Here is a 25,010-nt window from a genome sequence, read left to right as displayed (position 1 = left end):
TGGGGAACCATATGGAACACCGGGGGAGTGAACCTAGGTCTGTCCTAGGCTAGTGTAGGCAAGGCAGGCACCTTACCTCTAGCGCCACCATGCCGGCTTTGGCCATTGAGTTTTATGTGTTCATTTTGTAGCCTGCCATTCACTATATGAGTCTATTGTTTTCCAGAAGCTTCTTTTTGGTAGAGTCTATAGGGTATTTTTTTTTAATAAAGTATAATCTTATCTGCAAAGAGTGAGAGCTTGACTTTTTCTTTTCCTATTTGGATGTCCTTGACATCTTTTTCTTACCTAATTGCTATGGTAAGAACTTCTAGCAGTATGTTGTATCTGAGTGGTGATAGGAGGCATCCTAGTCTTGTACAAGATTTTAGAGGAAAGGCTGTTATTTTATCTCTATTCAGAATAATACTTGCCATTGGTTTTTGGTAAATGGCCTTGACTATATTGGGAAAGGTTTCTTCCAATCCATCTTTTTGAGAATTATTTTTTATTATCAGGAATGGGTGTTGGACTTTATTGAATGCTTTCTCTGCATCTATTGATATGTTCATATAGGTTTTATTTTTTCTTGATTAGTGTATTATATTGATTGATGTATGCATGTAAAATCATCCTTGCATTCCTGGGATGCATTCTACTTGGTCATGGTGTATGCAATATTACTTTTTTTGACTTTTGGGCCACACCCAGTGACGTTCAGGGGTTACTCTTGGATATGTGCTCAGAAATTGCTCCTGGCTTGGGGGACTATATGGGATACTGGGGAATCAAACCATGGTCTGTCCTAGGCTCGTGCATGCAAAGCAGATGCCTTATACCCAGTGCCATTGCTCTGGCCCTGGTGTATGACATTCTTTTTTTTTTTAATTTTTATTGTGGCCAAAGAGAATTACAAATCGTTCACAGTAATATTTAAGGCACATTGTGATAATGAATGAGGGGCATTCCCACCACCAGTGTTGTCCTCCCTCCACCCCTGTTTTCAGCATGCATCCCACTTCTCCCTCCTTTACCTCCCCCCCCTGGTAATGTTTGTGCAACTGTTCCCCCCTTGTACAGCTTTTTGTAGATTGGGTATCAATTCTGTTGTCGTTGACTTTGGATTTGGTATTCAAGTCTGATCATTTTTTATTTCCACCAAATGAACATATGACTGTCTGGTCTTGGTAACATCCATTTTTCTCCCTCTAATTATGAGACTGATCAAGGTGATTCTAGTAATGTGGCTCTATTTGAGATATAAGAAAAGATATGGAAGGAGTCCATCTAGGTGTTGTAAATATCTATTTGAAAGAAGAAAGAGAAAAAAAGAAGAAAAAAAGTAACAAAAAACAAGAGAAGACAAAAAACAATAAGGGAGTAACAACAAAAGTACAAAAATAGAATAAAACAAAAACTAAAACAATTAGTTACGAAGAAACAAACAAAAAACAAACAAAACAAAAAACCAGACCAACAACTTCTTTTTGGGGGGGGTGTCACACCCGACTTTGCTCAGGGGTTACTCCTGGCTCTACGCTCAGAAATCGCTCCTGGCAGGCTCAGAGACCATTTGGGATGCTGGGATTTGAACCACCATCCTTCTGCATGCAAGGCAAATGCCTTACCTTTTTACTATCTCTCCTGCCCCACAACTTCTTTTTTTTTTAATAATGATTTTTATTATTATCAGACCAGCAACTTCTTAAAAGAATTGTCTTTCTTTCTTTCTTTCTTTCTTTCTTTCTTTCTTTCTTTCTTTCTTTCTTCTTCTTCTTTCTTTTCTTTCTTTCTTTCCTTTCTTCTTCTTTCTTTCTTTCTTTCTTTCTTTCTTTCTTTTCTTCTTTCTTTCTTTCTTTCTTTCTTTATTCTTTCTTTCTTTCTTTCTTTCTTTCATTCTTTCTTTCTTTCTTTTCTTTCTTTCTTTCTTTTTCTTTCTCCTTCCTCCTTCCTCCTTCCTTCCCTTCCTTCTTCTCTTCCTTCCTTCCTTCCTTTCCTTCCTTCCTTACCTTCCTTCCTTCCATCTTCCCTTCCTTCCTTCCTTTCTTCCTTCCTTCCTTTCTTCCTTCCTTCCTTCCTTCCTTCCTTCCTTCCTTCCTTCCTTCCTTCCTTCCTTCCTTCCTTCCTTCCTTCCTTCCTTCCTTCCTTCCTTCCTCCTTCCTCCCTTCCTTCCTCCCTCCCTCCCTTCCTTCCTTCCTTCCTTCCTTCCTTCCTTCTTCCTTCCTTCCCTTCCTTCCTTCCTTCCTTCCTTCCTTCCTTCCTTTCTTTCCTTCCTTCTTCCTTCCTTCCTCCTTCCTTCCTTCCTTCCTTCTTTTCTTTCTTTCTTCCTTTCTTCTTCCTTCCTTTCTTTCTTCTTTCTTTCTTTCTTCTTCTTTCTTCTTCTTTCCTTTCTTCTTTCTTTCTTTCTTTTCTTTCTTTCTTTCTTTCTTTCTTTCTTTCTTCTTTCTTTCTTTCTTTCTTTCTTTCTTTCTTCTTTCTTTCTTTCTTTCTTTCTTTCTTTCTTTCTTTCTTTCTTTCTTTTTCTTTCTTTCTTTCTTTCTTTCTTTCTTTCTTTCTTTCTTTCTTTCTTTCTTTCTTTCTTTCTTTCTTTCTTTCTCTTCTTTCTTTCCTTTCTTTCTTTCTCTTTTCATAGTCACAGTAAATATCGGGGAAATTAGGACGAAAATTCCCTTGGCCTAAGAGATACAGGGTTTCTTCGCCCTTGAAGCATACTGCCATGAGAACAACTACAGGCTCCATACTACTCATTTATACACCCTAACATCTTTTTATGGTGCCAGAAAACTTTCTGCTCAGATGTGGGTGATAAACCCTGCCTCTTTGGCTGAAGATCTTGTTATTTGCGTAGGCCATAGGTTAGGAAAAGGCTAGGAGAGAGTTTTTATTTATGGTTCTAGGAGTTCTGTTTCATCACTGTTGTAATCAGTCTTCTGTAATTAGTGGACTTGGTTTTTGTTCAGATCCTAGGACAGAGTCTAGGCTATAGTCTTTCAGCATGGTTCCAGAAGTTCTGCTCAGTTGCAGTTATCAAAGTCAGACCTCTGGGATTACAGATTTTGGTTTTTGTATGAATCCTAGGCTGAGGCCTAGTCTAGGAACTTCCTCATTGGTCCCTTGATAGGTTCTGTCCAGTGGATATTTGTCAAAGTCAGTCTTCCCACGAGGGAAGTGTCCTTGGACTGGGGTCCTTCTGGGGCTGAGTCAGTAGTATGAAACTGTCTATGATTAGGAGGGTGAAAAGAAGGGCCATGAGACATGAATCAGCAGGTGTGTTGGTTGTAATTTCTGGGAGCCTGGCAGTGATTTGTTGGAGCAGGAGGTTGGTCCCAGTACCTACTGAGCTAATAGCTGAGGGTAAAGAGGGTTAAATAAGGAAGGATAATGGGTCAGGATTTGGATATGAGAGGCTATAAGGATTTCTGAGGGGGGGATAAGAGGGGTAATATATAAGAGGGGCTATATACAATTTGGGCATGGCTTATTTACCATTTAGGTTTGGCAATCAGGGAGAAATTCACTGTCTACCAACTCATGCCCACATAAAGACAGATGTTAGTGTTCTATTCTTAGGTTGACCCTCATAGGCTGGGTCTGAGCTCTTAAGATATTATTGAGTTAAGAAAAGATAAATAATTGGTTAAGATATGGTTCAGGAGAGAAAGGAGGGGAAAACAAAAGATAAAAGAGAGGAGAAAAGAATAATTAAATACAATGCAATGGACTGAATGAATGAAGATGAGTAAAGGATAGGGGAAAAAGAAGTAGAGAGAAGAAGAGAGAAAAATGAAAGGAGAGGAAAAAAGGATGTAGTAATTTGCCAAAATGTATTTGATGAGTGGGACCTTAGCGTAGGTCTGTGGTGCACCATTGACAGTTCCAGTGGTCTGAATGATCATATGCTTTGGGTCCTAACTGAAGACATTAAAAAAAAGAATGTGGGCTAATTAGAGTATTTTATCAAGACATTGACATAATGGGCACTGTAAATGGTATCCAGCATGATTGACCGCCAAGGTTTAAAATTAGGGTGTTTACTGTTTTTTTCTAAAGTCCCCTTTGGACAAAGAAGCTGAAGTGTTATTTTATACTTGGTAAAATTAAGGCATTAAAGCATATTGTTAGTAGTCACTGCACTGGGAGACAAGGCTTCCAATCATATTCTGCACCTGGTTCTGTGGAAAAATACAATAGGACATTATTATAGACCTTTGTGGTTAGAGGTTGATTTCATACCTGTTCACTCAAAAACTGTTGCCTTTGTTGTTGCTGGATTCTGTAGGTTATATTGGGTATTCGTGTGTTTGTGTTGCCACCCTTCCACTCCACTTCATTTGGACACTTCACCACTTTATATGGTGGAACCTACGGTGTTTGGAGATTTTACCCTTTCAACCCTTATATTTGTTCATGGATTACTATATGTTAATGTGGTATATGGTCTGAATACCTCAAAGAAATGCTATCATTCTGTATTTATCTTTCTTCTTCTGGCTTACTTCATTTATTATGGTATTTTGGAGATCCATCCATGTTGCCGCAAAATCCATGATTGTATCATTTCTAACTGCTATATAGTATTCCATTGTGTATAAATAGCACATATTCATGATCCATTCATCCATTATTGGGCATCAGGATTCGTTCCAGTTCTTGGCTATTGTGCTGAGTGCTGCGATGAATAGTAGAATGCATAAATACTTTGGTATGAATATTCTTCCATCTTGGGGGGGTAGATACCCAGGAGTGCAATTGCTGGATCATATGGCAGCTCAATTCTGAGTTTACTAAGAACCCTCCATAGAGATTTTCATAGGATTTGGACCAGGCAGCATTCCAACCAGCAGTGGTTGAGAGTCCCTTTCCTACCACATTCTTGCCAACAGAGATTGTTCCCATTATTTTTGATGTGTGCCATCCTGGTGTTAGGTGATACCTCATTGTTGTCTTAATTTGGATTTCTCTAATGATGAGTGATGGTGAACATGTTTTCATGTGTTTCTGGCCATATGTCGGTCTTCATTGGAGAAGGGTCTATTCATTTCTTCTCCCCATTTTTCTATGGCTTTATTAGGTTTTGTGGGGCTCACCTTTTTGAGTGCTTTGTATATCCTAGATATCAACCCTTTATCTGCTGTGTCGAGTGTGAAAATTTTTTCCCATTCTGTTAGCTGTCTTCTAGTTTAGCCAGTGTTTCTTTTGCCATACAGAAACTCTTTAGTTTTATGTAGTCCCATTTGTTTACATTTGATGTTTTTACTCTTGCCATTGGCATTACATCATCAACGACTTTTTGAGGTATATGTCTTGTAGTGTTCTATCTAATTTTCCTTTAATGAGCTTTATAGTTTTGGGTCTGATTTCCAGGTCTTTAATCCATTTTGAGTTGATTTTTTGTAGGGGGTGAGATATGGATCATTCTTTTGTTTCTTATACGTGGTTTTTCAGTTGTTCCAACACCATTTGTTGATGAGACTGTTCCATTTCAGGTTCTTGGATCCTTTTTCATATATCAGTTGACCATATATTTGTGGGTATGTCTCTGAACATTCTGTTATAACCCACTGGTCTGATACTGTCTTTGTTCCAGTACCATGCTATTTTGATGGCTAGGGCTTTATAATAAAGCTTCAGGTTAGGCAAAGAAATGCCACCCAGTTTCTTGTTTTTCAGTATGGATTTGGCTAACCTATGTTTTTTGTGGTTCCAGATGAACTTTATAATTGATTTTTCTAGTTACTTAAAAATGGCTTTTGAATTTGGATAGGGATTACATTGAATCTATATAGTAATTTAGGTAAGACAGTCATTTTGATTATGTGATTCTTCCTACTTATGAGAAGGGAATGCTCTTCTATTTCCTGATGTACTCTTTAATTTCTTCCTGGAGCATTTTGAAGTTTTCATGGTATAGATCTTTCACTTCTCTTGTCAGGTTGTTTCCCAGATACTTGATATTTTTAGACATTATATTAAATGAGATCGATTCCTTAATGTCTTTATTATCTACTTTATTATTTGTATAGAGGAATGTTATTCTTTTGTGTATTGATATTTTTAGCCAGACACTTTGCTGTATTGGTTTATTGTTTCTAGGAGTTTTACTGTGGACTCTTTAGAGTTTTCTATGTATACCATCATATCATCTGCAAAAAGAGATAGTTTGATTTCATCTTTCCCTACCTGGATTTTTTGAATTTCCTTCTCTTGTCTAATAGCTATTGCTAGTACTTCTAAAACTATGTTGAATAAGAGTGGGGAAAGTGGGCAGACTTAACTATTTCCTGACCTTAGTGGGAATGTTTTCAGGTTTTCTCCATTCAGGATAATGCTGGCTGTGGGCTTTTCATAACTAGCTGAAACTATCTTCAGAAATGTTCCTTCCAACCATATTTTGCTGAGTGTTTTCGGCATGAATGGGTGTTGGATTTTGTCAAATGTCTTCTCTGCATCAATTGATATGATCATGTCTTTTTTTGTCTTTCTTCTTGTTAATGTGATATATGATTGGTCTGTAGTTTTCTTTCTTGGCAGTGTCTTTGCTATCTTTGAGAATAAGTGTGATATTAGCCTTGTAAAAGGAGTTAGGAAGGATTCCTGTATTCTCATTGTTTTGGAAGAGCCTAAGGATCAGTGGTTGTAATTTTCAAAATGTTTGATAGAATTCACCAGTAAAATCATCTGGACCTGAATTTTTGTTCTTGGGCAGTTTCTTAATTACTGATTCAATTTCTTCAGATGTGATTGGACTGTTTAGGCTTTCTACATCCTCCTTGTTCAGTCTTGGAAGATGATATTTTTCCAGGAATCTGTCCTTTCTTCTGGATTCTCTAGTCCCATTGAGTACAGTTGTTTATAGCATGCCCTCATGATGTCTTGAATTTCTTGGGGTTCTGTTGTAATGTCTCTTCTTTCATTTGTGATCCAATTTATTTGGGTGTTTTCCCTTTTTATCATCTTTTTTTTTTTTTTTTTTTTGGTTTTTGGGTCACACCTGCAGTGCTCAGGGGTTCCTCCTGGCTCTACGCTCAGAAATCGCTCCTGGCAGGCTCAGGGGACCATATGGAATGCCAGAATTCAAACCACCATTCTTCTGCATATAAGACAAATGCTTTACCTCCATGTTATCTCTCTGACCCCTTTTTTCATGAATCTTGCCAGCAGTTTGTCTATTCTGTTTATTCTTGCAAAAAACCAACTCCTGGTTTCATTTTTTGTATTTTTTCTTAGTTTTTATGTTGTTTATTTCTGCTTTGTGTTTTTATTATTTCTTGTCTTCTGGTTGTGTCTAGGTTTCTTTGCTGCTGTTTTTCAGCTCCTTAAATGTCCCTTTAAATATTGACAATTTGTCTCTTCATTATTGTTTGTCTCAAGGAATCTTTTTATTTCTTCCTTGATTTTCTCTTTGATCCAGCTGTTGTTGAGTAGCATGTTGTTTAATCTCCAGATGTTGGATTTTCTCCACAGTTTCTTTTTGATCTTGATCTCTGTTGATCTCTTGATTCTTTCATCTTGATCTATGTTGCATAATGGTCTGATGGGGTGTTTCTAATAATCCTTATGTCTGTAACTTTGTGAAATTTAGATTTATATCCTAAGGCAGGGTCTATTCTAGAGGAAGTTTTATGTGCCCTTGAGAAGAATGTATATTCTACTTTCTTGGTATGGAGAGTCCTGTATAGGTCTGTTAGGCCTATTTCCTCTAATTTCTCATTTAGGGCTCCTATGTCTTTGCTAGTTTTCTGCCTGGTGGATCTGTCTAGTGGTGATAGTGGAGTATTGAAATCTCCTACTACTACCACATTTTATTCCATATGTTCCTCTAGATTTGTGAGCAAATGCCTTATATATTTTGCTGGCTCTACAGTGGGTACATACATATTGATCAGGGTTAGTATTTCTTGATTTAATGTTCCCCTGATCAGAAAGTAGTGACCCTCTTGGTCTCTAAGCACTTTCTTCAGGTTAAATTCAATTTGCTTTGATATGAGAATGGCTGTCCCAGCCTTTTTTTGCTCTCCGTTGGCTTGAATAATCAATTTCCACCCTTTAATTCTAAGCCTGTGTCTGTCTTGTTCTTTTAGGTGTGTTTCTTGGAGGCAGCAGATGTCTGGTTTTTGTTTTCTGATCCATCCCTCTACTCTGTGTCTTTCAATAGGTGAATTTAGCCCATTGACATTTAAGAAGATTACTGCCAGAAAGGGTTGTTGTGCTATAGTATTGAGTAGAGTGGTTTTTGTTACAATTGGGGGTTTGGATTGTGTAGAACCTCTTTGCAAAGTTCATTTAGAGATAGTTTGGTTAGTGCAAATAGTGTGAGTTCTTTTTTGCCTAATAAGTTTTTAGATATACTTCCCATATGAATGAGAGTTTTGCTAGGTAGTATATCCTAGGTTGGAAGTTTCTTTCATTCAGTAGTTTAAATATGTCACTCCAGTGTCTTCTTGCTTGAATTGTTTCAAATGGGTTTGGTTTGATTCTTACGTCCCTTCCTTTGTATTTGAGGATTTTTCTCTTTCTTATTGCTTTAAAGAATTCATCTTTCTCTTTGGTTTTTGCTAGTTGGATTACCATATGTCTTGATTTTGGTCTGTTAGGGTCTATTTTATTGGGGACTCTTTTTGCCTCCTGGATTTGTATGGTTTTTCTTTCCACAAGGTGGGAAAATTCTCTATTATTTCTCTCACTACTTGTTCTTCTCTTTTCCCTTTTTTCCTCCCCTTATGGCATTCCTACAATTTGTAGGTTATTTCTTTTATCTTTGTTCATTAGGTACTTAACTTTTTCCTCCAATGGTTTGTCTCTTGCTTTCTTATTGACTTCTTTGTCATTGTTGCTTCGTAGTTTTTTCTTCAAGTTCCTCTATGCGTTCTAGCTGTGTAATTTTACTATTATGGCTTGCTAACATATTTTTTATTTTCCCTAGTTCCAATTGTATGTATTCTTTCATCTGCTCTTAAAGTTCTTCTTTTAGTTGGTTGAATTGTTTATCTATAGATTTCTTAATCTTGAAGGCTAGTGATTCCTGATTTCCCTTGCTAGGGCATTCATTGATGCTTTTAGATCCTCATCTATTGGGTTCATGCATTTTGGTGGACTTGGAAACTTGGTAGGATTTCTCTCCATTTCTCCAGCTGCTAGTGTCTTTCTTAGTTTACCCATATTTCTTTGCATCCGGTGGTTTTGACTGTTGAGTTTTCTGGTTGTTTAATAAAGTGGACTGCTGTACTGTTTGTATCAGAGGTGCTTGAAGGTATATTCGATTTAGAGTTTATTTTTCCTTAGCCAGATGGCTTGACTAAGTATGATTGGGAGATTACAAGCTGTTTCAGTGTTTTGCTATCCTGTTTTATAATCTATGTACTTATCTGAGGAAATTGAGTGTTAGGTCTGAGACAGGGGTGGCGAAGAGGAGACTCTCGAGCCACATGAGGCTCCCAGCCAAAATGAATGTGGCTCTTTACCTCTTATCATTATTTTGTATACTGTGGCTCTATGCCAAGTTTGGATTTTTTATGCTGCTTCTGAGGAGGGACCTCTGAGGAGAGATCTCTGACTACGTAGTTTCCCCCACCCCCCAGGCTGCGTCCTCCTGTCTCCCATCCCTCGGAAATAACTGCATGGACCAGCAATCGGGGAGACCCTGTGGCACATGTTGGGTCACATCTTGCCATTAGTTCTTAGTGTGGAGGATGCAGCAAACCTTCACCATCACTGCAGGATTTTTACCCTCACTCAAAATGGCAAAATGTGCAATATGTGTTTAATAAATTATTGTTAAAATTAGATGCTTTTGTGTGAGTGTCTGTTTTGGCAGGTCACTGCGTGGTGTGGCTCTCTGACTCTCATAGTTTAAAATTTTGGCTCTTTGTGTATAACTTGTTCCCCACTCCTGGTCTGAGATGACTGTACCTTTGTGTTGCAAGTTAGACTATCTCGTGCATTCGAGCAGATGGTGGTCCTGGGGAGGTGAGTTTGGCTGTCACACCCCTGCCAAGAGGGTACTTGCTACTCTTGTCCCACCCTATGCTGTTTCCATGTCAGCTCAGTTTCTCAGCTTCCTCGGGTGTTCTGTCTTATACTTCGCTTCAGAGCCGCAGAGATCAGGTGCCCTTAGTAATGCCATTAGGGACCCGTCCCTACCCATCATATTCTTTCTGCTTCCTCGGGGGTTCTGTCCTGTATTAGGTTTCAGGGCCACAGTTATTAGGTGCCCTTAGTAATGCCAGTGGCAGCTGCGACCTCTACCCACCCTGCTATAATTTTCTCTCTCTTTTTCTGATACTATTTCTATTGGAATTAAGGTAATGTTTGTTTCACAAATACTTTTAGTGAAGATTTGAATTTCTTCAATAGCTTGGAAGTTTGAATAGTTTGAAAAGCAGAGATAGTAATTATACTTTGTGGGTATGAACTCACTCATGATCCCATCTGCACCTGGACCTTTACTGTTGTGATTTTAAATTACTGTTCCAGTTTTTTTCTTTAATAATTTCTTTACTTAAACATCACGGTTACATAAATATTTGAAGTTGGAGTTCAGTCTTAGAATGTACTCCACCCTACACCAGTGCAACTTTCCCATCATCATTGTATCCATTTACTTCTTTTCCCACCCCTTGCCTATCTCTGAGACAGTAACTCTACTTTTCTGTCATTGTCACTGTAGTTATCAGTGCAGTTTTCCTATTTGTGGCAAGTTTTATTTATATCATGGCTTTCAACTCTTTTGACTCTGGATATTATTACCATACTGACGTTTATTTTTCTAACATCCTACAGATGACTGAGTCTATTCTATGTTTATCCCCTTCCATCTGACTCATTTCACTCAGCATAATAGTCTCCATGTTCATCTATAGGCAGATTTCATGACCACATATTACCTAACAGCTGCATAGTATTCCATTTTATAGATATACCACAGTTTCTTTAGCAAATTATCTGTTGTTAGGCACCTGAGTTGTTTCCAAATTCTGGCTATTGTATAAGCACTGCTATGAACATAGGAGTGCAGAGTGAATTTTTATATAATGTTTTTGTGTTCCTGGGGAATATTCCTAGGAGTGGTATTGCTGCATCATATGGGAGCTCAATTTCCAGTTTTTGAGGAATATACATATTGTTTTCCAGGTAGACTTGACCAGATAGCATTCCAACCATCAGTGAATGAGAGTTCTTTTCTCTGGGCATCCATGCTAGCACTGGTTGCTCTTGTTCTTTGTGATGTGTGTCAGTCTCTGTGTCATGAGGTGATACCTCATTGTTGTTTTGTTTTGCAACTCCTTGATGGTTAATGATGTGGAACATTTTTCTAGTGCCCTTTGGCAATCTGTATTTTTTCCTTGAGGAAATATATGTTCATTTTTTTCTCTCTATTTTATAAATGGGTTAGATTTTCTTTTTCTTGTTGAGTTCTGTCAGTACCATAATTTCTTAATGTTATTAATCCCTTATCACATAGGTACTGGATAAATAGTTTCTCCCATCCTTGGGTGGTCTTTGTGTCCTAGTCACAGTTTCCTTTGAAGTGCAGAAGAAGCTCAGTTTAATGTAGACCATTTGTTTATCTTTGCTTCCAATTACTTGGGCAGTGGTGTTTCCTCCTTGAAGATGCCTTTAGTCTCAATGTCATGGAGTGTTTTGCCTTTGTTTTTCTTTTTTTTCAAAATACCTTATAGTTTCAGGTCTGATATCAAGGTATTTAATCAATTTTGATTTGATCTTCATGCCTGGTGTTAAAGAGAGCTCTGAGTTCACTATTTTGCTTGTGGCTGGTCATTTTTCCTGATACCACTTGTTGAAGAGGCTTTCCTTGCTCCATTTTGTGTTTTATTGCTGTTTTATCAAAGATTAATTAATTGTATGTCTGAGGGTCATTCTCTGAATACTTAAGTATATTCCATGGATGTGAGGGTCTGTTTTTATTCCAATACCATGCTGTTTTTGTGACTATTGCTGAATAGTAAAATTTAAAATGGGAGCAAGTGATGCCTCCCGTTTTCTTTTTTCTAAGGATTGCTTTAGCTATTTGTAGGCATTTATTGTTATGGTTGAGTTTCAGGAGTTTTTGATCCACTTCTTTGCAGGATGTCCTGGTCTGTTCCAAGTTCCTTACTTATGAATAATTTGTTCAGGTTTTTTATTTTCTCTTGACTCAATCTTGGGAGGTATATAATTTAAAAAATCTATTTCTTCTAGTTCTCCAAATAAATAATATAGAGATGTTTCTAGTAATCTCTTAAGATCTTTTGCACTTCTGAAATATTCACTATAATTTCCCCCTTTTCATATTTGACCTAATTTATTTGGGTTTTCTTTATTTTCATTCTTTCTGAATGTGACAGTTTGTCAATTGTGCTTTTTTCTTAAGTAAAACTGTTCCTGGTTTCATGACTTTGTATTTTTTTCTTTTAATACTCTGTCATTGATTTCTCCTCCAATATTCATTACTTTATTTTGTTTGTTTTGTGCTCCTTTTGTTTATCCTAAAATGTGATATTAGGTTATTTATTTGGACCTTTTCTTGGTTTCTAATGAATACTTGCATTGCTATAAACTTTTCCCTTAGAATATCTTCTGCTGTGTCCTGGTAACTGTCCAGTAACTTTCTCATTTTAATGTTCCCATTTTTGTTCTAGACATCAGTTGATTTATTCTTTGATTTACCCTTTGACCTACTACCTGTATAATAGTAAGTTGTTTAATTTACAACTGTTTGAGTTTTCTTCTACTTTCTGTTTGTGATTAATTTCAACCTTTAAAGCTGCATTATCTGAAAAAGACAATTGAAATAATTTCTATCTTCTTTATTTCATTAAGACATATTTTGTTTTCCAACATGTGTTATATCAAGAAAAATGTTCTATTTATACTAAAGAATATGTACTTGACCTTTTAGTGGTGATGAGCTCTCTCTATATATCTATGAAATAAAATATTCCATTTCTTTCTTTAACATCAATGTTTTCTTTTTGATTTTTCTTAGTTTATCTATTCAATGGCGAGAGAAGAGTATTAAAAATCTACTGCTAAGGGTGGAGGGAAAAATCTATTGCTATTGTATGCTACCAATATCTTTTATTAGGCCAATTAGAAATTGTTTCATGAATTTATGGTTGTATATTTGGTGCCTATATATTTGAAAATAGAACTTATTATTATTATTTTTTATCACACCCAGCAGCACTCAGGGGTTACTGCTGGCTCTGTGCTCAGGAATCGCCTCTGGTAGGCATGGGGGACCATATGGGATGCTGGAATTTGAACCACTGTCCTTCTGGATGTAAGGCAAACGCTCTACCACCATGCTATCTCTCTGGATCCCCAAAATAGAAATTATTATTTGTATATAGACCCATTGAAATTAAGTACTGACCTCCCATTCCAGTTTAACCTTTTAAAATTTAAAGTCTATGCTATTTGATACACGTATAAATGTTCTGGCCTTTTGTAGGTGAAGAATATATTAGAAAATTTTGGAGGAACAAATTTTAAGAGGAACAATAAAAGGATATATCACTGAAAAGCTATTAGTCAAGGGAGTTATAAGTAAAAAATTACAGGAGCTGAACAGAGTCATGAAAACAGATTTAAGAACTCAAACAGCTCTACTTAAAGAAAATGCAGCAGGAAAGCTTCAAGAAACACTGCAGTTAAAAACAAAAGGCCAAAGATAGATAGTAGCAAGATCAAAGGAGTATTGCAGGCTTGGCTGATGGTTGGGGGATGGGGACAGACTGTAGCTCTTTGGTAATAGGTATTAGAAGAAACACATTTTCTTAAATCTGAACCATCAGAAGGCATAAGGCAGTTGAGATGCAAGATTCATCAGAAAAGAGCTTGTAGACCATTGAGATATAGAAATCAAGGCCTAGAATATGGCTGTACCCCTGGGAGGAGAGCCTCCACTACTTGAACAAAGACTACACTAAAAATGTCAAGGAAGACCCTCAACATTTCTAAACTGTCTTTCTTGGCAACCACTCTAGTAAAAGAAATTGGGGGAAATTCAGATAGGAAAAACTGTATATAAACTAATTTGGCAGGGGGGAAATGTGCTGGTATCTCTCCATGAGATCTGCACTTTCTTTCATCAGGGTACATATTTTTTCTATTCTGGGGAAATAACATTCATCCTGACTGTGGATATGTAATTTTTTGGGGGGGGGGCTCTCCTGGTGGTGCTCAGGAGTTACATGGTTTTGCATTCAGGAGTCACACGTAGTGAACTTGGAGGACTATGTAAAGTGTTTCAATTATCTGATTTGCTTCATGCAAGATAATTTACCCACATGCTATATTATCTACTCAGCCCTGGTATGTATTTTTTACTCTCCCCATGATATGTGATTTCTTCATGATGTAGATTCCATCTTAGGAATTGCTAACTATCTATCATGTATGTGTACTTTGTTTTATCCCACTCTAGATAAACCCATCTTCTGACTTTAGTACGTCTTTTTATTCCTCCCTTTATTTCACAAATAAGCTTATTTTACTTCACTATTTGTTTTCTTAAATTATTTTCTGGGAAAGTACACCGGCCCAGTGGGGCTCAGCTGTGAAAGACTGTGAGTGTGACCTGTCTATGTCTGTCTACTGTCCTCTTGCGTGAAACTCTTGCGAGTGGGGCAAAAAGAGCCTCCAGAAACCTCGCTCGCCCAGACGCCATTTTCAGGGAGGGACTTCAGAGCATAAAAACCGGCTATCCTTTGCAAAAGCTGGCTCCCTGTGTGTGACACCAGGCGGGGAAAATCCGCGAAAGTACACCGGCCCAGTGGGGCTCAGCTGTGAAAGACTGTGAGTGTGACCTGTCTATGTCTGTCTACTGTCCTCTTGCGTGAAACTCTTGCGAGTGGGGCAAAAAGAGCCTCCAGAAACCTCGCTCGCCCAGACGCCATTTTCAGGGAGGGACTTCAGAGCATAAAAACCGGCTATCCTTTGCAAAAGCTGGCTCCCTGTGTGTGACACCAGGCGGGGAAAATCCGCGAAAGTACACCGGCCCAGTGGGGCTCAGCTGTGAAAGACTGTGAGTGTGACCTGTCTATGTCTGTCTACTGTCCTCTTGCGTGAAACTCTTGCGAGTGGGGCAAAAAGAGCCTCCAGAAACCTCGCTCGCCCAGACGCCATTTTCAGGGAGGGACTTCAGAGCATAAAAACCGGCTATCCTTTGCAAAAGCTGGCTCCCTGTGTGTGACACCAGGCGGGGAAAATACGCGAAAGTACACCGGCCCAGTGGGGCTCAGCTGTGAAAGACTGTGAGTGTGACCTGTCTATGTCTGTCTACTGTCCTCTTGCGTGAAACTCTTGCGAGTGGGGCAAAAAGAGCCTCCAGAAACCTCGCTCGCCCAGACGCCATTTTCAGGGAGGGACTTCAGAGCATAAAAACCGGCTATCCTTTGCAAAAGCTGGCTCCCTGTGTGTGACACCAGGCGGGGAAAATCCGCGAAAGTACACCGGCCCAGTGGGGCTCAGCTGTGAAAGACTGTGAGTGTGACCTGTCTATGTCTGTCTACTGTCCTCTTGCGTGAAACTCTTGCGAGTGGGGCAAAAAGAGCCTCCAGAAACCTCGCTCGCCCAGACGCCATTTTCAGGGAGGGACTTCAGAGCATAAAAACCGGCTATCCTTTGCAAAAGCTGGCTCCCTGTGTGTGACACCAGGCGGGGAAAATCCGCGAAAGTACACCGGCCCAGTGGGGCTCAGCTGTGAAAGACTGTGAGTGTGACCTGTCTATGTCTGTCTACTGTCCTCTTGCGTGAAACTCTTGCGAGTGGGGCAAAAAGAGGCTCAGAGGAGCACGGCCGCTCCGCTTCGCTACGCGGCCGTGCACTCTTTCTGAGGAAAAAACTCCATTGCAACAAGAAGGAAAAATCACACTAAGAACGGCGCTATATCACAGAAGCAAACATTTCTCTCTGGACTGTCTTCTCTGTTACATGCTCGGGCCCAAGATTTGACCCAGTGTGAGGCTTCATCCACGGAGGACTCCCCTCCCTTAGAGGCAAGTCAGCCCATCCAGAAAGGGAGGAGCCAGAGGAGTGTGCTGCCTACATCATATAGACAATGAATACCACTACAACACGTAGAAAAACCCACAATACAAATGTGACAATGGGGAAACAGCGCAGGCCAGCATCAGACATAGAGAATGAAGATGACAATTCTGAGGACCAGATAATGACTGAACAACTAATCAACCTCTCAGATAAGGACTTTAGACTAGCAATATGGAAGGTGCTCAACAGACTCCAAGAAACCATGGATCGAGTTGAACAGAACACTAATAAGAACCAAGAAAATATGAAGGCAGAAATGACAAAACTCCAAACTGAAATAACATGTCAACTAACAGGCCTGAAAAACTCAGTAAACGAAGTGAATGACAAAATGGATAAGCTCTGGGACAGGGTATCAGAAGCTGAGAATAGACTTGGTGCTGTGGAAGATGAGATACATAACAATTCCATACAGCAGGAGAGATTGGACAAAAAACTTAAAGCAAATGAGCAGACAATGGAAAAATTAGTCAAAGAATGGGAACAGACGAAAATAGAAGTCTATGATAAGATCAACAGAAACAACTTAAGAATCATTGGAGTCCCAGAGACCCAGGAAGAAAATTTCCAGGAAGAATCAATGGTCAAGAACATCATTAAAGAGAAACTTCCAGAGCTAAAGAATATATGTGATCAAATCCTGCATGCCCGAAGAGTACCAACCAAAAGAGACCCCAGAAAAACCACCCCAAGACACATCCTAGTCACAATGACAAATCCCACAGATAGAGACAGAATTCTGAAAACAGCAAGATCAAAAGGGGAAATCACATTCAAGCAAGCTTCCCTGAGATTTACAGCAGACCTGTCACCAGAAACGCTCAATGCCAGAAAGCAGTGGTGGGATATTGTGACAAGACTGAATGAAATGAATGCTTCACCCAGAATACTATACCCAGCAAAACTCACTTTCCGGTTTGATGGAAGAATACATGGTTTCACAGACAAAAAACAGCTCAGAAACTTCACAGACACAAAACCAGTCTTAAGAGAAAAACTGAAAGACCTAATCTAAGACAAGACTACCCAAAAGTCACACCAAATTTTGAAATAAAGATGGCGTTAAATCCCAGGACAATTCTTTCTCTCAACGTCAATGGACTAAATGCACCAGTTAAGAGACACAGAGTGGCTAAATGGATCAAAAAACTCAATCCAACCTTCTGCTGCCTACAAGAAACGCACCTGAATAGTCAGAACAAACATAGACTCAAAATAAAAGGCTGGAGAAAAGTTATCCAAGCAAACAACACCCATAAAAAAGCTGGAGTGGCCATACTAATATCAGATAATGCAAACTTTATACTCAGGAAGGTTGTAAGGGACAAAGACGGACATTTTATATTAATCAAGGGGTACGTAGAGCAGGAAGAATTCACTCTCCTAAACATATATGCACCGAATGAGGGGCCAGCAAAATATTTAATACAACTGCTGACAAATCTGAAAAATAATATCAACAACAACACAATAATTGTGGGGGACCTAAACACGGCTTTGTCAACACTGGACAGGTCAACCAGACTGAAACCCAACAAGAATATACTAGACCTGAGGAGAGAAATGGAAGAAAGAGGCCTAGTGGATATATATAGGACACTCCATCCCCAGAAACCTGGATACACATTCTTCTCCAATGTACATGGGACATTCTCCAGGATAGACTACATGCTGGCACATAAAACATACCTCCATAAGATCAAGAGGATAGAAATTTTGCAGATTACCTTCGCTGACCACAAGGCTCTGAAATTATTTGTGAACTCCAAAGGGACTCAGAAGAAACACTTTAACACCTGGAAGTTAAACAGCCTCATGCTCAATAACCAGTGGGTCCGAGATGAAATCAAGGAGGAAATAAAAAGGTTCCTGGAAACAAATGACAATAAAGACACAAACTCTCAGAACTTATGGGACACAGCAAAAGCAGTACTGAGAGGAAAATTTATAGCTTTGCAAGCACACATCAGGAAGGAAGAAGGAGCTTACCTGAGTAGCTTAATGACACAGCTAATAGAACTAGAAAATGCTCAACAAAAGGACCCAAGAACAGGAAGACGGAAGGAAATAACAAAGCTGAGAGCAGAAATCAACGAAGTGGAAACTCAAAAAACAATCCGAAAGATCAACGAAAGCAGAAGTTGGTTCTTTGAAAAAATAAACAAGATTGATAGACCACTGGCAAACCTAACAAAGAAAGAGAGAGAGAGAAACTTGATAACTCGTATCAGGAATGAAAAAGGAGAGATCACTACTGATATGACAGAGATTCAAAGGGTAATCAGAAACTACTTTGAAAAACTCTACGCCACTAAAAATGAGAACCTGGAAGAAATGGATAAATTCTTGGACTCTTATAATCTTCCACGGTTGAAGGAAGAGGATGTAGCATATCTAAACACCCCCATCACCATTGATGAAATTAAAACAGTAATCAAATGTCTGCCGAAAAACAAAAGCCCAGGTCCAGATGGATTCACTAATGAATTCTATCAAACTTTCCAAGAGGAACTACTGCCAATCTTGGCAAGACTCTTTCATGAAATTGAACAAACAGAAACACTTCCAAATAGCTTTTATGAAGCCAACATCACCTTGATACCTAAACCAGACAGAGACGCTACCAAAAAAGAAAATTACAGACCAATATCACTGATGAATGCAGATGCAAAGATCCTCAACAAAATCCTGGCAAATAGGATTCAATGCCTCGTTAAGAAGATCATCCACTACGATCAAGTAGGTTTCATCCCAGGAATGCAAGGCTGGTTTAACATCCGTAAATCTATCAACATAATACACAACATCAATAACAAGAAAAATAAAAACCACATGATCATATCAATAGATGCAGAGAAAGCATTTGATAAGGTCCAACACCCATTCTTGATCAAAACTCTCAGCAAGATGGGAATGGAGGGAACCTTTCTCAATATAGTGAAGGCCATCTACCACAAGCCAGTGGCAAATATTATCCTCAATGGAGAAAAACTGAAAGCCTTCCCTCTAAATTCTGGCACAAGACAAGGCTGTCCTCTCTCACCACTCCTATTCAACATAGCACTGGAAGTACTTGCTATAGCGATTAGGCAAGAAAAGGATATCAAGGGAATCCAGATAGGAAAGGAAGAAGTCAAGCTCTCACTGTTTGCAGATGACATGATACTCTACTTAGAAAACCCTAAAGACTCTATCAAAAAGCTTCTAGAAACAATAGACTCATATAGCAAGGTGGCAGGCTACAAAATTAACACACAAAAATCAATGGCCTTTCTATACACCAACAGTAATAAAGAAGAAATGGACATTAAGAAAACAACCCCATTCACAATAGTACCACACAAACTCAAATATCTTGGAATCAACTTGACTAAATATGTGAAGGACCTATACAAAGAAAACTATAAAACTCTGCTCCAAGAAATAAGAGAGGACACACGGAAATGGAAACACATACCCTGCTCATGGATTGGCAGGATTAACATCATCAAAATGTCAATACTCCCCAAGGCATTATACAGATTTAATGCCATCCCTCTAAAGATACCCATGACATTCTTCAAAGAAGTGGATCAGACACTTTTGAAATTCATTTGGAACAATAAACACCCTCGAATAGCTAAAGCAATCATTGGGAAAAAGAATATGGGAGGAATTACTTTTCCCAACTTTAAACTGTACTACAAAGCAACAGTTATCAAAACAGCATGGTATTGGAATAAGGATAGGTCCTCAGATCAGTGGAATAGGCTTGAATACTCAGAAAATGTTCCCCAGAGATACAACCATCTAATTTTTGATAAAGGAGCAGGAAATCCTAAATGGAGCAGGGAAAGCCTCTTCAACAAGTGGTGTTGGCACAATTGGATAGCCACTTGCAAAAAATTAAACTTAGACCCCCAGCTAACATCATGTACAAAGGTAAAATCCAAATGGATTAAAGACCTCGATATCAGCCCCAAAACCATAAGATATATAGAACAGCACATAGGCAAAACACTACAGGACATTACAGGCATCTTCAAGGAGGAAACTGCACTCTCCAAGCAAGTGAAAGCAGAGATTAACAGATGGGAATATATTAAGCTGAGAAGCTTCTGCACCTCAAAGGAAATAGTGCCCAGGATACAAGAGCCACCCACTGAGTGGGAGAAACTATTCACCCAATACCCATCAGATAAGGGGCTAATCTCCAAAATATACAAGGCACTGACAGAACTTTACAAGAAAAAAACATCTAACCCCATCAAAAAATGGGGAGAAGAAATGAACAGACACTTTGACAAAGAAGAAATACGCATGGCCAAAAGACACATGAAAAAATGTTCCACATCACTAATCATCAGGGAGATGCAAATCAAAACAACGATGAGATACCACCTCACACCCCAGAGAATGGCACACATCACAAAGAATGAGAATAAACAGTGTTGGCGGGGATGTGGAGAGAAAGGAACTCTTATCCACTGCTGGTGGGAATGCTGTCTAGTTCAACCTTTATGGAAAGCGATATGGAGATTCCTCCAAAAACTGGAAATCGAGCTCCCATACGATCCAGCTATACCACTCCTAGGAATATACCCTAGGAACACAAAAATACAATACAAAAACCCCTTCCTTACACCTATATTCATTGCAGCTCTATTTACCATAGCAAGACTCTGGAAACAACCAAGATGCCCTTCAACAGATGAATGGCTAAAGAAACTGTGGTACATATACACAATGGAATATTATGCAGCTGTCAGGAGAGATGAAGTCATGAAATTTTCCTATACATGGATGTACATGGAATCTATTATGCTGAGTGAAATAAGTCAGAGAGAGAGAGAAAAACGCAGAATGGTCTCACTCATCTATGGGTTTTAAGAAAAATGAAAGACACCCTTGTAATAATAATTTTCAGACACAAAAGAGAAAAGAGCTGGAAGTTCCAGCTCACCTCAGGAAGCTCACCACAAAGAGTTATGAGTTTAGTTAGAGAAATAACTACATTTTGAACTGTCCTAATATTGAGAATGTATGAGGGAAATGTAGAGCCTGTTTAGGGTACAGGCGGGGGTTGGGTGGGGAGGAGGGTGATTTGGGACTTGGGTGATGGGAATGTTGCACTGGTGATGGGTGGTGTTCCTTTTATGACTGAAACCCAAACACAATCATGTATGTAATCAAGGTGTTTAAATAAAAAAAAAATTAAAAAAAAAAAAAAAAAAAAAAAAAAAGAAAAGTGTATGTCTGAAACTCAACCAAAAAAAAAAAAAAATTATTTTCTGTGGGCTGGAGAGATATTGTATTGTATTGTATTGTATTGTGTTGTGTTGTGTTGTGTTGTGTTGTGTTTTGTTGTATTGTGTTGTATTGTGTGGAAGTGGGGCATTTGCCTTGCATGCAGAAGGATGGTGGTTTGAATTTCGGCATCCCATATGGTCCCTCGAGCCTACCAGGAGCGATTTCTGAGTGTAGAGCCAGAAGTAACTAACCCTTGAGTGCTGCTGAGTGTGACCCAAAAACCGAAAAAAAAAAATTATTTTTTGTGAGAAAAAGTTTAGATAAGATTTAGGATTGACATTAATTTATAGCAAAGAGCAATTTTTCACCCCAGTCTGAATTCCACTACCTCTTGAGGAATTGTGTGGCAGGGTTCATTTTCCATGTCGGAAAGAACATATGTGCCTCATGTGCTGTTTGATGACTGTGTCCTGGAGTAGGTGAAGGTGCCTTCAAGATAAGTGAAGGTGCTTATAGAAGGCTTTTATCAGTCCTAAACTTTCCAAACTTTTTTTCTTAGTTAACTAAGGTGGGCATAGAGAGAAGTAAATTCACTCACAGTTATTTCATTTTACTTTGATACATTTTTTAACCTTTGCTACAGTTATTTTATTTTACTTTACTTTGATACTTCATATACACACACACACACACACACACACACACACACACACACACACACACACGCACGCGCGCGCAGTTGTTGCTCCTGGCTCCACGCTCAGAAATCGCTCCTGGCAGGCTCGGGGGACCATATGGGATGTCGGGATTCAAACCAATGACCTTCTGCATGAAAGGCAAACGCCTTACCTCCATGCTATCTCTCTGGCCCTACTTTGATACTTCTTGATAGTAATTTTACTTTGATACTTCCCTAAAATGTAAGCTACATTTTTTGGCCACACCAATTTGACCAGTAGAGGTTACTCCTGGCTATGCACTCAGAAATTGCTCCTGGTTTGGAGGGAGCAGATGGAACTCCAGGGGGAGTCCTAGGCCATTATGTAGCAATTTCCCGTTATGTGGTAGGCATCATGAGATAATGAATAAATAAGGAATGCTGTTTGCCCCTAATGATTGGCAGTGTAGTGGGTTAGTAATCATAGATGTGGCTGTCCCAATGCTGTACCTGTCATGTTATTAAGTATGGATAGAAGAATGCAAGACCATGAAAAATACAGATTTATCTGAGGATGTACATTTTTGCAGGCAAAGTAGGCTTTAATCAGACAAAGGGGCAGAGAATAATGGTGAAGGCAAAAGGAAGAGTCAGAATAAATATAATACTTTTTGGTTCCGACTATATTGCAGTTCCTCAGTATTTGAGAAAGAGCATGGTGGGAGATATAACTGAAGCATAGTGCAAATCAGGAAGATAATCTCAGACCCTTACAATTCAAATGAGAACAATAAAAGGATGATGTTTCAGGATAATTATTAAGGATTAATGATCAAGGATAATGTGTCGGGAGAGTAAAAGTTTATTTAGGGGAATTATTGAATAGTCAGAAGTAGACTGTGATGGGACCATCATGCATTGTTGGTCTGCTGCTAGAGACACTTCTTTTTTCTCCACTTAATACATCTCAATATATTCCCCTTTGTATAATTTCACATATATATTATTTTTTGTTTTTAACCTAAACTTCTTTTCTTGTTTTTAAATACTTATGCATATATTTCAATGTATCTTTGCATTTATATACATAGATACATATAGTTGGAATCTTCTAAATTATTTTGTAGATGGCTCAGAAAGACAGTAGCATATATTAACAAATCTTATATTCTAAAGAATTTGGTTTTCTGTTCTTTTTTTCTAAAAATTTATTAAAAGAACAATCATGAATCTGTTAATTTATAAGAAAAAGAGCAACAGAAATTTTGGCAAAGACTCCCCTAATGTCCTATCTGATAACTCTGTGAAGGGTGAAGGGCTACACAGGATAATATTTTGTTAGTAACTGAGAGTCAGAATTAAAGAGCTGAATTGATCTCAAGGAAATCCAACTTTATTTTTTCTGTTTCTCCCCCAACCCCCAAGAACAGTTTATTCATCTTAGAATCTCTTTGTAAAGTGATATTTGTATTCTTTTGAGCTTGAAATCATACTCAAATATTCTACTGGAATGTTTTTATTTTACTTTAAAATAATAAATTTATTGGCTCTCTGGAACTAAATTAAATTAGGCAACATGGCCAAGAAATAAGAAAAGCAGGACATGACTAGGGCCCCAATATTGTTATGAGTTGTATTATTGTATTTCTTTGGTCATACTGAATAAGTTGCAGTATGTTTTAACACACTGCCACCCCCTTAACTGCTGCCATAAATTTTTGAAAGTCTCTTAATCTTTTTGAGCTTTAATTCTTTATCCTTAAAATAGGGAAATTAAAAATATTCCATAATTGTTAGAAAAGTTATATGAAAAACATAAAATAAATGTCAGAATATAATGAGATTAATGAAGCATGTGCATTATTAACACTGATTATATCAACATGCTTCAGATGGAAGGAAAACTTACTATAATGAGTAAATATTTACAGCCTGTGAAGAATTTTATTCTATATTATGTGGTTTTCCCAAATCCCAAGGTCTCAACCAGGTGAAGTCTTTATTTCTGTAAAGTTGGAAATCCTAGGATCCTAGGTTTTAACTTGTAAATGAGGGGAGGATCTGCCTTCATGCTCTGTGTTGCTTGCACTTGGCAATAGGCCAACTCAAAGGATGCATATCGTACTAAATGAAGTAATATTCTGATCTTATTGCTCCAGTTTGGTATCGGAGTATTTTGGCAAAGCCTTTCACATGTGGATAGTACATTGAGTGTACCTAACAATATGTCTTCTGAGAATATTCATAGGTCAGTGAGTGAGGAATGGATCTGTTTAAATTTATTCATCTATCTATAGAAGAAATATTAAATAGTGCACAGGGCACTCACATCAAAGCTTCAGAGAAAATGGTTTTAATATATAAAATAATTATTATAATATCAGGGTGTTGAATACTAGGGAAACACATGCTGCATATCTTCATTTGCATTCATCAGCTTCTATGAATCTTAGAAATGAATCACATTATTGGTGATTCTATGACTAGTCATTGACTCTGGAGAATAACTCTAGTTGGTAACTTGTGTTTGATCTACAAAGAGTCAAGCACATAAATGAATCACTGTCATAGTGAATAAACATTATTGGTAATTATATGACTTCTCATTGACTCTGGAGATTAACTCTAGTAGTCACTAGTGTTTGACCTATAGAGTCAAGCACAGGACTAGCTACTCTTACCTCTTAGTTTAGGAATCATTCCTGGCAGTGCTCAGGGCAGCATTTGCATTACTAGAAGATGAACTTGAGTCTGCCCCATGGAAGACAAGTGTCATAGTCCCTATAGTATTGCTCCAGTTCTGAAATAAATGAGTTTTAAATAGTCTTTATTTATTAGTCTGGATCTCCAGTCCAGACCATTTTAAAGACCCTCCCTCAGAAACTGACAGTTTAACTCTGATACCAAGTAAGTGATAAAATAATGTGCGAATGGCTGTAAAATAGACGGACTGGATTAGGTAAAAAGTGAAAAAATTAAAGAACCCTGATCAAAATTACTGAACAAAATACTTTAGGAGAGTATGAAATGTCCTAAATAGAATGGATAGCAAGAAGGGGCTGGAAATGTAACGGTCCATCTCCTGTTA

Source organism: Suncus etruscus, chromosome 6 (genome assembly GCF_024139225.1).
Source record: "Suncus etruscus isolate mSunEtr1 chromosome 6, mSunEtr1.pri.cur, whole genome shotgun sequence".
In the NCBI taxonomy this organism is placed as follows: Eukaryota; Metazoa; Chordata; class Mammalia; order Eulipotyphla; family Soricidae; genus Suncus; species Suncus etruscus.
This window is presented reverse-complemented; position numbering follows the sequence as displayed.